Source organism: Olea europaea, unplaced genomic scaffold (assembly GCF_002742605.1).
Source record: "Olea europaea var. sylvestris unplaced genomic scaffold, O_europaea_v1 scaffold830, whole genome shotgun sequence".
Classification (NCBI taxonomy): domain Eukaryota; kingdom Viridiplantae; phylum Streptophyta; class Magnoliopsida; order Lamiales; family Oleaceae; genus Olea; species Olea europaea.
In genome coordinates this window covers 99,651-116,519 of record NW_019266741.1, presented here as the reverse complement: position 1 = coordinate 116,519, position 16,869 = coordinate 99,651, and the positions used below count along the sequence as shown (strand labels likewise).

The 16,869-nt window shown below is 34.4% G+C and overlaps 1 pseudogene; it reads right to left on the bottom strand.

Annotated features, from left to right (window-relative positions):
• The window catches only part of LOC111391798, a 21,885-nt pseudogene extending 9,171 nt beyond the window's left edge, over positions 1–12,714 (bottom strand).
• Between the last annotated feature and the right edge of the window lie 4,155 nt (positions 12,715–16,869).

Below are 16,869 nucleotides of genomic sequence, written 5' to 3'. Positions count from 1 at the left end.
GTTATCTAAGTGGTACGAGAACTTTAGGACTTTGGTATCCAAAAGGCACTCATATTGACTTAATTAATTATTCGGATGCCGATTGGGCTGGATGTCATGTTGATCGTAAAAGCACTAGCGGAAATTGTCACTTTCTAGGCTTTGCACTCGTGTCTTGGTCTAGTAAGAAACAAAATTCCGTTGCACTATCCACCGCCGAGGCCGAATATATCTCGGCCGCTAGTTGCTGTGCATAAATACTTTGGATGAAACAAATTTTATGTGATTATCATTTGACATACGATCGTATACCCATTCTATGTGACAATACTAGTGCTATAAATTTATCTAAAAATCCCGTTTTACATTCACGAACTAAGCATATCGAGATTCGACATTATTTTCTTCGTGATCATACTCAAAAAGGAGATATTGAATTAGAATTCATAAAGACCGAAGACTAATTGGCTGATATTCTTACAAAACCTCTCGCGCATGACCGTTTTTCCTACATTTGAAGAGGTTTAGGAATTCTTGAAGAAAATGAAATAAATTCAGTGATAGAACGTTTTAAAATTTCTCTTGCATGATTTTCATTTTATTTTCTCAAAACCATTATTTAAAAAAAAAAAAATCTGGACGAGCCAAACTTGTCCGGACTATACTGTTCGGATTGACAGAGAGTTTCACAAAATTTCAAATTTTTGTCATTCGGACGTCCGGAACATCGCAATTCAGATTTTAAAACCACGCTTCCATCTCTTTCATCTTCCATTTCTCTCCATCTTCTTCGCCGTTTCTTCTATAAATCCACCTCTCTGCACCATTGTTATTCAAATATTGTTCACTTCATCTATTACTTGACAAAACCGACCGATTAAGCACCACTTTCCACCCAAAAATCGAATATTTACCTTCCAAAATCCCCTTTGTCTCTCATCGCGAATTCATCTTCGATTCTGAAATTTTTCTTGCAAATTCCACACAACAACTCAGGCATTTCATATACCATTACTCTCCTCCACTAATAGCTTGATTTTTCATAGCAAAATCACCCTTTTGAGCGTGCCCTAGAAATCACTCGTTTAGGGATTTTGTGATTTTTTCTAAAATTGTGGAAATCTCACCCATTTCTCTAGTATGTCGGGTTCGGGTCGTGGAATACGGGAAAGAAAAAGTGTGCAAAGACCTCCTTCACCATCGGACCATGAAATGGATTCGGAGCCGGAGGTGCAACCGAACCCTTTTGAAAAATCGCCCATTTTAATCGGTAAGAATGTTGATTTTATGGATTTTACTATTGAAGCTCCCACATTTCATATTGAGGAATGTTTTGAACGAATGGGATGGATAAACGTAGCTACAATGGAAGAACATGCTTAGCCACGTCTAATGAAAGAATTTTATCAAAAAATGCACTTTTCACCACGTTCCGACAAGATCACATGCTTTGTTAACAATGTTCGCTTTATAATTTCAAAAGCCCTAATTCGTACTATTCTTAATATTGAACCTTGTGATTTGGAAGTATTTTTACATAAGTCTCCCCCGACGGTGGATGGTTACGATCCTTCCGATGCATGTCGTCGAGTCACAGGGAAAGTTTTTGAAAATATCACAAAACTAAGTGCATATCAATTAACTCTTCCTTGCAAAGTTTTACAAAATATAATTGCACATGTTATTTTTCCCCGCAAAGGTCATCGGAACGAAGTTAATCACTTCGATCTCTTTATTTTGGACTCTCTTTTAGTTGGGCGTAAACTTGATTTTCCCACTATTGCACTTGGTCTTATGAAACTTGTGCACGTATCAAGACACACTAAAGCTTTACCTTACGGGATGTTTCTCACAAAAATCTTTAAACACTTTAACGTTTCATTGGACGGTGAAGATTTTATAAAATTACGCCCTACCGATACTATTAACATTCAAACCTTAAAACGAATGAAGATAGTAAAGGAACACGGGCAATGGATAGCTCATACGAAGGGGTTCGATTCTAGCTCCGGTCCATCCACTCTCCCGTTTGAAGATGAGGCCGAATCAGACGATGAAGTACCTGAAGTTCCTGCTCCAGCATCTGACATTCCAGGCTCAAGTGTGCCTCCTACTCGTGAGCGTTCCACAGTTACTGAGGAGCACTATAATCTTCTCCATGGGAGGTTTGATTCTCTTACCTCATCGGTCGACAACATGGGCAGTCTACTTCTCCAGATGTAGGCTCAGCAAATATCTATCCAGGACCGACAGCTCGAGATGCAGCAGCAGCAGCGACAGATTGAGATGTATCAGCGACAGGCTGATATGCAGGCTCAGCAAGCTGCATTTTTCACTGACTTTTATGCTAGGTTTCCTCCTCCAGCCCCACCTCCGGCCCCTTAGTTTACTTTCTTGTCTACTATTATTATCATGTTAGCCGTTATCTATTGCTATTTTTATCTTTTGAATGGTTAACTTCCTAAGTTTTTCCTTCATGCTTTTGACTTGTTCAATCTTTTTGCTTATGCCAAAAGGGGGAAGAAAATGAGCAAATGATTATGCAATATAGTAAGGGGGGAATGTTATAAAAAGATATATGCATATTGACAGTGGAAATATTACTTGCAATATACAAATCATGCTCCTGATTATTTAATGCTAATTCAATTTGTTCAATATTTATTTTGCAAAAATGATCTTGTTTGTCATAATCAAAAAGGGGGAAATTGTTGACCTAATGGTTGAATTCTTATTTTGATTATTACAAACAAATTGTGTTTGATTCTAACAAATTGAATTTAAGTGATTGACAGTGATTATTGCAAATTTATGACACGAAAAGATTTAGTTCGAGAATCATGCAACCTTGGTACAAAACGATATACACACAAGATTTACGAACAAGGAAATGAAAATCGAGCTCTCACACACCAAATTGCATTGGATGAAGAAATTGAAGACATTAGCTATAGATGCATTTGTATACTCAAGTATAAAGGTAAAACACTTTAATATTTCGCATCGATCATAGCTCAAACAACCTTCATGCACGAGAATTATCATAACAAACCTTACTTGCATAAAAATTATTTTTCAAAAAGATAAGTAATTCAATTTTCACAATCAAACCTTTATGACATTACTTATCTATAAAAAGTATATAACAAAATCGTTAAAAATATTTTTTAAGAAACTTTCTTCAAGAAATGAAAAAATTAAATAAAACCATCCGGACGTCTGGATGGTGTCTTCCGAACGTCTGAATGAGATGTCCAACGGTCAAATTTTTTAACCGTTTGACAAACGGCTAGTTACACGTCCGGATACTAAGAGGACGTCCGAATCACGTGTCCGGATCTCCCGATTGATGGCTATAAATACCTTTCTTTTTACCTTCTTAAAGTGTGAATTTTAGAGCATTAAAGAAAGCTACTTATTAATCTCATCTACCTTATTTCTCAATTTTTAAGAGGTCAAAATATTTTTGTTGAAAAAGGTTTTGAGTAAGTAACTTTGTAAAAATCATATATCTTGATAAAAGTCTTTCGCACAATACTTGAGCTATATTCATTGTGATTTATCGAGGTGTTGTGCCTACTTCTCTCTTAATACTTCGTTGTATTTATATCATTTGTTAAGAGAGAAGCTTTTCAAGTGTAACCTTGATTCTCTTGTTTATTGAATTGTGGGTCGTGTTGAGGTCCCGAAAAGTTTAACGTGTAAAAGGATCGGTGCTCCTTAGTTGTAAGTCATTAGAAGCATTGTAAGGGTTGGATTGCACCACAAGTCAATCAAAGATAGTGAAAAAGGCCTTGTTCGTGACGGAGAGCTTGGTAACGGGGGACGTAGATCGTAATTGGATCGAACCTCCTTATTACATCGTTTGCACTCACTTTTCCCTTCCTTTTATTATTTTTGTGTTATCTTGTTTATTTATCATTATTTGCCTATATTTGAATTTATTTTCAAAAAAGTATCAAATAACCAATTCACCCCCCTCTTGGTTAGTTGTTCTTGGGCTTTCAAAATCATCCCACTTAATTCCATAGAATTAAATGAGACTATCAACATTAATCAAAGTTAGTTTAATTTCAACAAGATATGAAAATTTAACCAACTAGACAATTTTAACAAAAAAGGTCTATCCAAAATCCAAACGCTTGTATGGATTTATCAAATGAATACACTAATCCACTTCACATGATTATCATATAAATACCCAACAAAGTTGCCTACTTAAAATAAATGCATACTCATGCCATTACTGTTATGGGCATATTTATCAGTTAAAATATACCTTCTCATGCAAGTAATATATTCAAACGCATAATGATTTGCCATAGTGAGAGAACAAAAGTTATTGGGATGACATACGTATAAACTAAAAGTAAGGAATTCTGCACAAACTATAAATTTCAGCATTACTAGATTTTGACAAAGCCAAAGCCAAAGCCAAAGCCAAAGCCAACATGCTTTGAACAATTAAAATTATCCCAACGTGCATCTTTTGCAAGTTTAGTAAATTTATTTCTTGATAACTTTGAATTGAGGCAATTTAAACATGAAAGAAAGCAATGGTTAGCATATAAAATTCACAATGTCCATGTGCAATGACTTTACAAATTAGTTTACATTTATATACTATCTGGACAGATATTTCATGCTACACAATTCAAACGGGTCACACCATTTCAAAAATTAAAAACTGTTTTTAATTTGGAAAGATACATTTCTCCATAGAGCATGCATATTATTTGTTTACAAACAGTTAACAAGATTTTACCAACCTTCCCAATCAAAATTCTTTAGGCAACTTCTGACACAAATTATCTTTTAATATAGATGCACTTTGGATTAAAAGAGTGCCAACAAATAAAACTCATAGATAAGACTACCAACAAATACAATACACAAACATGTATACACCGGTTCATGAATATCATATGTATTATGAATTTCATAACTAATCATCATATAATCTGGTGCACCAATTTGAGATTTTCCACTCTAATCTCTGAATATTAGAATTTTTTCTAATGTGTCAAAACTAGAATCTACATTATATGGTACATGATTTAATAATATCAGATTGTTTGTCCACAAATCAAATTGAAATAAATTGTAATGAATTCAACATATAAATGAATGATTCCAAATTATAGAATCACTATCGTTTCTGTTATAATATACAGATTCATTACACATGAATTTCTCTAATTAAAATGTTGTAATAGACTACATTTACCAGAATCATGATACGTCAAAATTCTGCCTTATGATTTTATTCATGCAGTATCTTGATTTCGATTGTAAATAAAATATAATATGCATAAGAAATTTCATCTTAAGATTATTGGGGAATACACCGATTATGTGTATATTATATTCATAAAGCATACCGTTTATTTGCGTAAAATCGAAACATAATTTCGACTTACCAAAATAAAATTTGAGAAGTAAAACAATAATAGTTACCGAATCCGAATGCATGAATATGGATTCATCTTTTTCGATTCTTGAACGAAAGTAAGTTATTCTTAGAATCAAATCTCGCAGAACAAACATGTAAATAATGTTAATCAGTTTCTGAAATTAAATCATAATTAAGAGAAATCAGAAAATGAAGGAAGAAAGATGCAAATGATGAATTTTTGGTCGAGGCAACTGTTTGACACTTGGTCCTTAAGATGAATTTGCCCCGCATCGGTGCTAACGGTTTTTCGACAATCATCTCCCAAGATACAACGACCACGTTAAATCATAGGAGCACTCCAAATGGCTTCGACCAACGAACTCGAACGGAATTCCCTCTCTACCAAGGAAATACATGAAAATGCTATGGAATTATAAATGAGAGAATTGTAAGAGGAGAATGAATGCTCAATGCAATTGGTGTATCCAAAATCATATCCACAGGGTTTTATTTATAGATGTAGTAAATGTGCAAATGAAGTAGTGTGGGCTAAAACATGTATCCTTTCAAAAAGTTGCAACACTTGGCCAAAACTTGCATCCTTTCGAAAAGTTGCAACATTTTATTTCTTCCAACTTTGGTCCGTAATTTCTCATTCATCTGGAATTGGTTTCGAGATTTCAAATATCCCACGACGATCTACTCGACGAGTAAAATAAGCTGGTTTATTTACTTTTATAATTTGACCATCGGATCAAATCCGAATATTTGGTCGAATTTGACACGAAGTCACACCTTTTCATTTTCCACTTTTATACACCTTTTCATTTTCCAATTTTTGGTTAATTATTTGAATCAATTCCTACAAGGGATAGTGAGGAAAAAGGATAGACGTCAATGAAGAAAATAATACATTCAGAATACATTCAATGATTTTTATTTATTTATCATTCTTTGGGAGTTGGGGGTAGATGCGACGGAGTGCGATTAAAGATAGATAAATAATGAAAACAATTTATTTTTTTAAAAAAATTATTCTAGAAAATTTCATGTTTAATAATAAAAGTAAATAATAAATTTCATGTTTTAAAATATTGTTTATTCTAGAAAATTTCATGTTACTAAAATTATTAGATAATAAATTTGACTATGTGGTAATATTTATTAAAGTACTTACAATGACATCCAGCCACAGCTTTTTTCCCCCATTAGCTTATTGAATGATTTATATTGGAACCACTAAATATTTCTACTTAAATAATAAACTCAAATCAGATCAATACGTTGACAAAATTTATTTATACTTTTATTTATTTAAAAATTAATCTAAGAAGTAAACTTTTAAAATTTCAAATATTTATCTTAACTAAATTCAAATGTCATATATTCGAAAAGTTTAATATCTAAAAATGATAGATATCCTCTCCACCATTTCTTGACAATGGATAGGAAAATAAAAAATTAACTTATTAACTGTCACTGACGTGAATGTCCTGTTGACCGTCAGTTGTCGTCTTTGCTAACATCTCAGGAGGTCACATATTTCTTAAAAAATATGTAATCTTCTACCATGCATTTGTAGCTATTCAATAAGTTGTTACATTACAGTTATTGAAATATAATATAGTAAAAGAACAAAATTAAGTTGAACAAAAGATTTTGGATTAGAACTATACCTCGACTAAAACTCGAAACCTAATAAGGCCAAACTCACTCATAAATGGAGACAATTCCTTCACTTTAGCCCAATAACGACCATCCAATGGACATAGGGCAGTTAAACTTTGAATTATTTTTTTGTACAATAAGGGTTGACAATCCCAATTGACAATTTACTCATAGGAGGGGGGACTCACGATTTTTTTATTCAACGTGGCCCCCCTCCAATGTGTCTAATTGTCAACTGGAGTTGTCAATCCCGATTTTACACATAGCGCAACTGTTAAACTTGAGGGCTCCACATCCCGAGAAAAATCAGTTGAAATTGCCTATACCTGAAAAACATAGTACTATTTTAAAAATATTTGGCAAATAAACCTTGACATGAAAAGATAAAAACTCTCAAGAATCAGAAATTGGGGGTTGGTATATTAAAATACTTTCTCAGTACCTTGTCATTAGCTAACAAAAGAAATAATTCAATGCATGGAGTTCCTGATAAAAGAGAGAACACAGTACACCAATGCAGTCATATTAGCAAAAGATGTTCTAGATTTACAAAGAAATGATTCTTAAATTACGCGTTTACACTTGCATTATGAGTCCAACATGGACAAAGTTATTATGATCAATGCGTCCAACTTAAAACCGCACTCGTTAATCAGTTTACTGTCATTAATTCCAGTGCTTGCTACACTAAAGGTTAGAATGCATGACAAAGTATAACATCCGTCCCATTTAGCAATATCTATGCCATCATGCGCCCCCAGGGCACATCTCCAAGTGGTAAAAGGGGAGGGTGGAGAAATCCAGCTTTACTTGAGGCTGCTGCGTCAAGGGTTCGAATCCTGAAATATGGATTTGGCTCTTGGGTAAGTGCAAGTGTACAAGCAGCCTTCCATCCTGTACCCTTGGAGGCATAACCTGCGATTTACCTCCCTCACGATACTCCAGGGCAGGGATGGTGGGGGACCCTTAATATTAGGGTTTAACCTTTTAATAACTATGCCATCACGCGTACGTTAGAATGCATGACAAAGTATAACATCAGTCCCATTTAGCAATATTACGACCGGCCCTGACTAAAGGCCAACTAGGCCAAGGCCTAGGGCCTCAAATTTTTGGGGGACCTCATAAAAAAAATAACATCCATTCACATGAATAGAGGAAAAGAAGCTTTGATTTATTGAGCCTATTCTCTCTAGTTTTGCCGACCAATATCACCACCGGTGGAGGTTTGTTGCTTCACCATTTTCTTCAATAGTTTGCTTAGAATATTGATTTGTGCAATCAACAAACTCAAATAGATGTTCTGTGTTTTCTAATTTGGGTATTTAAATTTTTGCGGTTAATCCATTTAAAAATAATAAAAATCCCCCTAAAAACTGCTCGTTTTTTCTTCCGCGATACACAGATTATGGGTTTCTGCTAGTGCTAAAATCATTAGAAATCTTGATTCTTGTCTTCTTTATAATTGCTATTGAATAGAGGGAAAAATAATAGGATGAGTTCTTGAGAATAATCCAAAACTATTCTAAATAGTTATGAAGTGAGCAAAAGAAAGTGTAGGTGTTGGATCGGGGTCTAATTGATTGGATAATTTAAGAATGCCTTGTATTTAGTGTGTGGATTGATTTTGATTAATTATCATTTGGGATAATTTTTTGTTACATATCCCACTTTGTGAAATTTATTGTTCCGTTTTACCACTAATTATGCTCTTTCATCACTATTTGTGCTTATACTAATTTTAGTTATGTGCTAGTCGAGATAGTATTATGATTTGTAAAGAGTATTTTGCTCTCTGTTAGTTGCTTTGACTAATCTAGTTTTAAATTATACGTTGGCATTGGACTGCAAATTCTCTTGTAGAGTTAAACTATTAACAGGATGTAGTTTGTCCTTGTCTTTTTTCCCTTACTAATCCTTTCTCGTGTTCTGCCAAGCAGCATGCCCTCTTTAAATTGTTGTCGCTTGTGACAACTATGAGCCTGTTATACATATTGTTGTCATCTTTATATGTTTCAATCATTTGACGTATTTTCTCTCTCTTTTTGTAGGTATACATGTAAAAATAATTACGTTCAAGGGCCCCATATTAATTAGTCGCTTAGGACTCAAAGTTCTCAAAGCCGGCTTTGAGCAATATCTATGGCATCATGCGTACTTGTGTAGAAAAATTAATGGGAAGAGATTGTTTTCTTCATTTCATTAGCCAAATTACATCATCCGTACCCTGTCGATTTCACACATCTCATCTCAATTTCATAAAAACTGAACAAGAATGATAAGCACTATTGGAGACAACTTATAAAAAGGGCTTTGTAAGGGTTGATTTTTGATATATTTGTTTGACCAGTTTTAATTCGCAAGAGCGTGACAAAAACCCAATTTATATGAATAAAAATTTGGACAGAGTTTCGGTATAACGATTATGCAAAACAAGGATTAAGAAGGAGTAGAAATAGAGAATAAGTCCTGCTACGGTGCTCACGGTGAATGACACTTATCTCCTAAGATACAATGGATTCACAACTTGTGGTAGTAGTATTTCAAACCACAAGAAACCGACGAACTTTTGACAGAATTTTCCCTCTACAAATGATATGCACAAAAATGCTATGGAATTAGAAATGAAAGAATTGCAAGAGGAGAATGAATGCTCAATGCAATTGGTGTACCAAAAAGGGTCCTATTTATAAATGTGGAAAGGGTGCAAATCAAGTAGTGTGGGCCAAAACATGCATCATTTCAAAAATTTGCAACACTTGGCCAAAACCTGTATCCTTTCGAAAAGTTGCAACACTTCATTTATTCCAACTTTGGTCCACAATTTCTCATTCATTCGAAATTGGTTTCGAGATTCCAAATGCGCCACGCGATCTACTCGACAAGTAGAATAAGTTGGTCTATTTACTTTTGAAAGTTGACCATCAGATTAAGTCCGAATATTTGATCGAAGCTGAAATGTAGTCATACCTTTTCATTTTCCACTTTTACACACCTTTTCATTTTTCAATTTTTGGTTAATTATTTGAACCAATTCCTACAATCCCCCATATGAATGAAAATTTAGATATGCATATGCAAATGCGATGATATGATGCAATGTAGAGAGGGTGCGGAAAAATACTGCATCAGAGATGGTGGCTTCTGGCTTTGAACCTCCCTTAGTGAAATACTATCGGACTTACTCGGCTAATTGGTGAACCATAGGTCTTGAACATTCAGCCTTTCGTGTAAGTCAAGATAACAATACTCACACAGATATCTTCTCTATTCTGTACTTAGTTCTCATGACTTGGTTCATTTTGGCCCTAAACCCTTCTTGGTTTCATATATGTTTAGAGAATTCAAACCTTAAACAATTCTTATCGAAGCGGCCCCACTTCACACTTACATAGGTGACTTCCTAATAAGAGTATTCTGCCCTACTCCACTTGACTTAATCAAGATATAAGAATCATTAAAAAATAATCTTAGTCTCTATCCACTCTGCAGAAAGCACTTTAGTATCATAGAAATGAGTTAGAAATTCTAATTTCCTAAGTGCTTCATGAAATTATTACAATTTAGTTGTCCCTTTGAACTAAGATCTTGGGATCTTCAGTCAATAAGGTAGGGTTACCATTGCAAAAACTCTTACATAGTAGGCTTTAATTCCATTCCTCTCGATAGGTAAAGGACTTGATCTCTAGACAAACTTTTCGTAAATGGATCCGCAATATTCACCTTTGATTTCACATAATCTATGGAGATAACGTCATTTGAGATTAGTTACTTAATGGTGTTGTGTCTACGATGAATATGTCTAGACTTACCATTATACATGTTGCTTCGAGCCCTTCCAATTGCTGATTGATTATCACAATGTATACTTATCGCAAGTACTGACTTGGGACAACATGGAACATCTTCTAAGAAATTTCGAAGCCATTCTGCTTCTTCTCCAACTTTGTCCAAAGCAATAAACTCAATTTCATCGTTGATCGAGCTATGTACATTTGCTTTGTTGATTTCCATGATGCAGCAGCTCCACCAATGGTGAATACATAACCACTAGTGGACTTGGAATTCTTCATATCGGATATCGAATTCGCATCACAATATCCTTCTGGTACCGCATGATATTTTGTGAAGTGTAATCCATAGGTTAAGATATACTTCAAGTACCTTAGAACCCTTGTCAAAGACTTTAAATGATCACGGTTTGGATTACTTGTAAATCTACTAAGTTTATTCACAGCAAAAGCAATATCCGATCGAATGCAGTTTGTAATATACATAAGACTGCCAATTATTTGTGAATACTTTAGTTGTGATTTGCTTTCTCTTGTATTCTTGACTAAGTGCATACTCGGATCAAGAGGAGTTATCGCAAAACTTTTCTCAAACACGTCAAATTTTTTAAGTACTTTTTCTATGTAGTGAGATTGTGAAAGTACAATTCCATCCTGCGTTCTAGAGATGTTAATCCTGCCATACCCATATCTTTCATATCGAAATGTTTTGTTAGCATCTTTCTAGTGTTAAGCAACATTTCATGACTATTGCCCATTATTAACATGTCATCCACATATAGACATATAATTACATAGGCGTTCGATGTATGTTTAATAAATACACATTTGTCACATTCGTTGATCTTGAATTCATTTGACAACATTGTTTTGTCAAACTTTTGTTGCCATTGTTTAGGAGCCTGTTTTAATAAACAAGGACTTAACAAGTTTACACACTTTGTATTTTTGGTTAGGAGAAACGAACCCTTCAGGTTGTTCCATGTAAATCTCCTCTTCTAACTCACCGTTTAGGAATGTTGTTTTTACATTCATTTGATGAATCTCAAGATTGTATACTGCCACAATTACAATTAACAACCTTATCAACGTGATTCTAGTCACGGGTAAGTAAGTATCAAAGAAGTCAAGTCCTTCTTTTTGCCTATATCCTTTAGCAATCAATCTAGCCTTATATTTATCAATGGATTTGTCAGGTTTTAGTTTCTTTTTGAATATCCATTTACATTCTAAAGGCTTGTTACCGAGAGGTAAATCAACCAACTCCCATGTATGATTTTGCATTATAAAATATATCTCATTATTGATAGCTTCTTTTCAATGCGATGCTTCCGGTGTAGACATTGCTTCATCGAAAGTTTTTGGATCATCCTCTACTATATAGGTTAGAAAATATGGGCCAAACGTCTTGATAATCCTAGCCCTTTTACTACGCCTTTGTTCTTCCTCATTTGAAGTTCCATTGGTAGTTTCATATGTTCTCTTATTAGAACTCGTATTTTCCTTATCTTTGCAAGGAAAAATATTTTCAAAGAATGTCGCATTCCTTGATTCAATTATGGTTACTTCGTATACGTCTTGTATTTCAAATTTGTGTACAAGAGATCGATATGCACTACTATTATTGGCGTATCCAATAAATATACAACCTATCGTTTTAGGACCGATTTTAACTTGTTTAGGCTTAGGTACCTCAACGTTAGCCAAACGCCCCCACACTTTCAGGTATTGGTAGGATGGATGATGGCCTTTCAATAGTTCATATGGTGTTTCTTTCATTTTCTTAAGAGGTATTTTATTAAGAAGACTATTTGCCATTAAAATAGCTTCCCCCCACATGTTATGTGGTAAACCCAAACTTATTAACATAGCATTTATCATTTCTTTAAGTGGTCAATTTTTGCGTTCTGCAAAACTATTTAATTGAGGAGAGTAAGGTGCCGTTGTTTGATGAACAATTCCATGTTCAGAACAAAAGTCTTGAAACGGTGCCCCATATTCAACTCCTCTATTACTACGAATATTCTTTATTCATTTTTCAAGTTGTGTTTCAACTTCAGTCTTATAGATTTTGAATGCATCTAAGGCTTCGTCTTTACTTCTCAAAAGAAAGACATAGCAAAATTTTGTACAATCATAAATAAATGTCACAAAATATTTCTTATCACCTCGAGTTTGTACAAATTTTAGATCGCATATATCGCTATGGATCAATTCAAGAGGGATTGTGTTCCTTTGTATTGAATGGAACGGTGTTTTAGCCAATTTTTCTTCAACACATATTTCACATTTATGATTAGGATTGATTCTATGCGGCGGAATTAAACTTTGATTTATTAGTTTGCGCAACGATTTGTAATTCACATGTCCTAATTGACTATGCGACAAACATGAAGGCTCAAGCATGCGAAAAACATGAAGGCTTAAGCAAGTAAACGAAATTTATAGTTTTATTCATAATGACTTGCTTCGGTACAATTGTAAGAACGTTCAACTTGAACATTCCATCACACATGTATCATTTCCCTACATACATCTCATTTTTAGACAACACAAATTTATCGGATACAAATACAAGTTTAAAATCATTATTACTAAGTAGAGATCTAGACACTAAATTCTTTCATATATCCAGTACATGAAGGACATTGTTGAGGAGGAGTTCTTTCCTGGATGTCATCTTCAAAGTGACTTTACCTTATCCTTCAACTTTGGAATTTGTAGAATTTTCCATGTATAGTTGTTCCCCATTCAATTCTTGATAGTTGGAGAACATCGCCTTGTCCGCACACACATGACGGGTAGCGTCGGTTTCAATCCACCATTCTCTAGTATTTTTAATCATGTTGCATTCGGATACTACTGCAGATAAACTCATTTCTTGAAGTCCATCGAATAGAGTGTTATTTTCAACCATGTGGGCTTGAACATTCTTCTTTGGCACTTGAATGATGTCCAACATTGCCACAGTTGTAATAATTCCCTTTGAACTTCTTAGCCTTCTTGGAATTTTCTCTCCGCGGTGCATGATTAGGAGCCTTTTGTTTCTTGTTTGTTGCCTTTGGTTCTATTTCAACAAAATTTGCACCATCTTGATCAACCGGCTTTCGTTTGATTTTTCGATTGTTCTCTTCAATCCTCAAGCGCACAATCAATTCTTCCAAGTTCATTTCCTTGCGTTTGTGCTTGAGGTAATTTTTTAAATCTCTCTACATAAGAGAGAGTTTTTCAATAATGGCAGCCATTTGGAATGATTCACTCAATTCCATTTTCTTGGCATAGATGTCGTGCAACAAGACTTGAATCTCTTGCACTTGGCTAATCACGATTTTGGAATCCATCATCTAGTAATCCAAAAATTTATCGACAATGAACTTCTTTGTTTCGACATCCTCGGTCTTGTACTTTGTCTCTAAAGAATCCCATAGTTCCTCGACTGATTCCTTTAAACTATACACCCCATATAGTGTATTATCAAATCCGTTTAGGATATAGTTCTTGCATAGGAAGTACGAGTGTTTCCATGCATCCAAGGTAATAATCGATTCACAATTATTTTCCCCTTCTTGTACAACCGGTGCAGTTTTCTTTAGAAATTTAGCTAAATTAAGAGTGGTGAGATAAAATATCTTTTGTTGTCACCTCTTGAAGTTTACTCCTGCAAAATTTTTCGACTTTTTCCCATGTGGGATAGTAGTATTATGCAACGGTATGGCCACAGGTGGTACCACATTATTGGAATCATTTTGGCCTGACGAAGTCCCGATAGTAGTCATTTCTGTTACACCAATAGAAGTTCAACAAAAAATGATGATAATATCGGTGGAGGAATAGTACACAAAGCACTATTCAACCAAAGTAATGGTTATCCACAACCAACCACAAAGACACAAAAAATTGTTTTAAATTTATTGAAGACAACTTATAAAAAGGGCTATGTAAGGGTTGATTTTTGATATATCTGTTTAACCAGTTTTAACCCGCAAGAGTTTGATCAAAACACAATTTATATGAATGAAAATTTGGACAGAGTTTCGGTATAATGATTACGCAAAACAAGGACTAAGAAAGAGTAGAAATAGAGAATAATCCAAGACGAGACGTTATCTCTTTCCTTAAGACAAATTGCCTCGCTACGGTGGTCATGGTGAATGACACTTGTTTCCCAAGATACAATGGATTCACAACTTGTAGTAGTAGCACTTCAAACCACAAGAAAACTTTTGGTAGAATTTCCCCTCTACAAAGGAAATGCCTGAAAATCCTATGGAATTAGAAAGGAAAGAATTACAAGAGGAGAATAAATGCTTAATGCAATTGGTGTACCCAAAACGGGTCCTATTTATAGATGTGGAAAGGGTACAAATGAAGTAGTGTGGGCCAAAACATGCATCCTTTTGAAAAGTTGCAACACTTGGCCAAAACATGCATCCTTTCGAAAAGTTGCAACACTTCATTTCTTCCAACTTTGGTCTGCAATTTTTCATTCATTCGAAATTGGTTTTGAGATTCCAAACATACCACGACGATCTAATCGATGAGTAAAATAAGTTGGTCTATTTACTTTTATAATTTGATCATCAGATCATGTCCAACTATTTGGTCGAAATTGACATGCAGTCACACCTTTTCATTTTTCACTTTTACACACCTTTTCATTTTCCAATTTTTGGTTAATTATTTGAACAAATTCCTATAAGTATTTCCATGTTAGATCATTTATAGTACAAGGATATCACGCTCAAGGAAAAGGCCCCCTGTTAACATAAAAAATTCCATAGTTTTATAATCTATCTCACTGAACATATCAAATACATTATTTTCTAACAAAAAATAACTAAAATATTGCCAAAATAACATTACTTATGAAATCAAATTATACATATTATGGTAATGCAAAATTAAATTAAAAAAGTTTTTATCTTTGCTATAGCTTCAATACTGCTCTTCTTCTCTTTAATGGTGGCCCTACAATAGCAACTTCTGCGAGCGTCAAAAGAAGCGCTTGGAGCATAATTATGACAAAGATGCCAAAATTTAATCAAATGTTGGTGTGCAGGGGTGCATTTCATTGTCGTCTGATTGAAATTCAAACCCCTAAAACAAGCTCCCAATTCCATTTAAATAGCATGAATGATACTCGCCAAAAGTGCAGTTACCAAGTTAACTGCAGCGAAACTGAAAAATTAACAAACAGTTCAATATATGTAAACACAAAAATGTTAATACAAAACCCACTTACCTATTTAAGCATCGGTGGCAGTGGTCCGTCGTAGCAACTGAAGGGAACGACAGGTGTGACATAGAACGATGATTTTTTTTATTTTTTATTTGGAAAAAATTACAGCCGAGGTACCAAACCTTTTGTTTATTAGCAGACTTTGTCCAAACCTTTAGTTTGTGCCACCGTGAGTACCAAACTTTTAAAAAATATGCAGCTCAAGTCCGAAATGACGATTTTCGTTAGTTTGACTACCAAAACCGTCAGTTGACCTCAAAAATTAAAAATATAATAATTTTGACCAAGTAAGACAAGGGTAAAATTGTAACTTAAATAAATATTTGATATAATTTGCTATGTATTAATAATTTAACAATAAACTATTAAAAAAGAAGAAGATTAAAAGCACCTAAACCTACCCTTTCTTCCCTGCCCTAAAGTCATCGCCGCCGCCACAACCCGACGATCGTTCGCCATCGCCATCCACCACCACACCAATTATCCAGGTGAATTCAAGACTGTCGAGCCATTAGAAGAAGCAGAAGTCAAAGAATCTAGTGAGGAGGGTAGCCCTGAAGCCGCATCTGTTGAGGAATAGCGGCACTTTAAAAAATCAATTTTGTACTAGCAAATACTTACTAAAAGTTGCTATTCTTGTAGTACTATATGCTTGTGAGATTTGTTTTATTTTGTATTGGGATATTGATTTGAAGAGAGGAGCACTTCCATATTTGTATACTTCGTTGTTCAACCAATTTAAGAGGTAACACACCCATGTAGCAGAAAGTGGTGTTAATAGAGGTTTTGGTTGTATG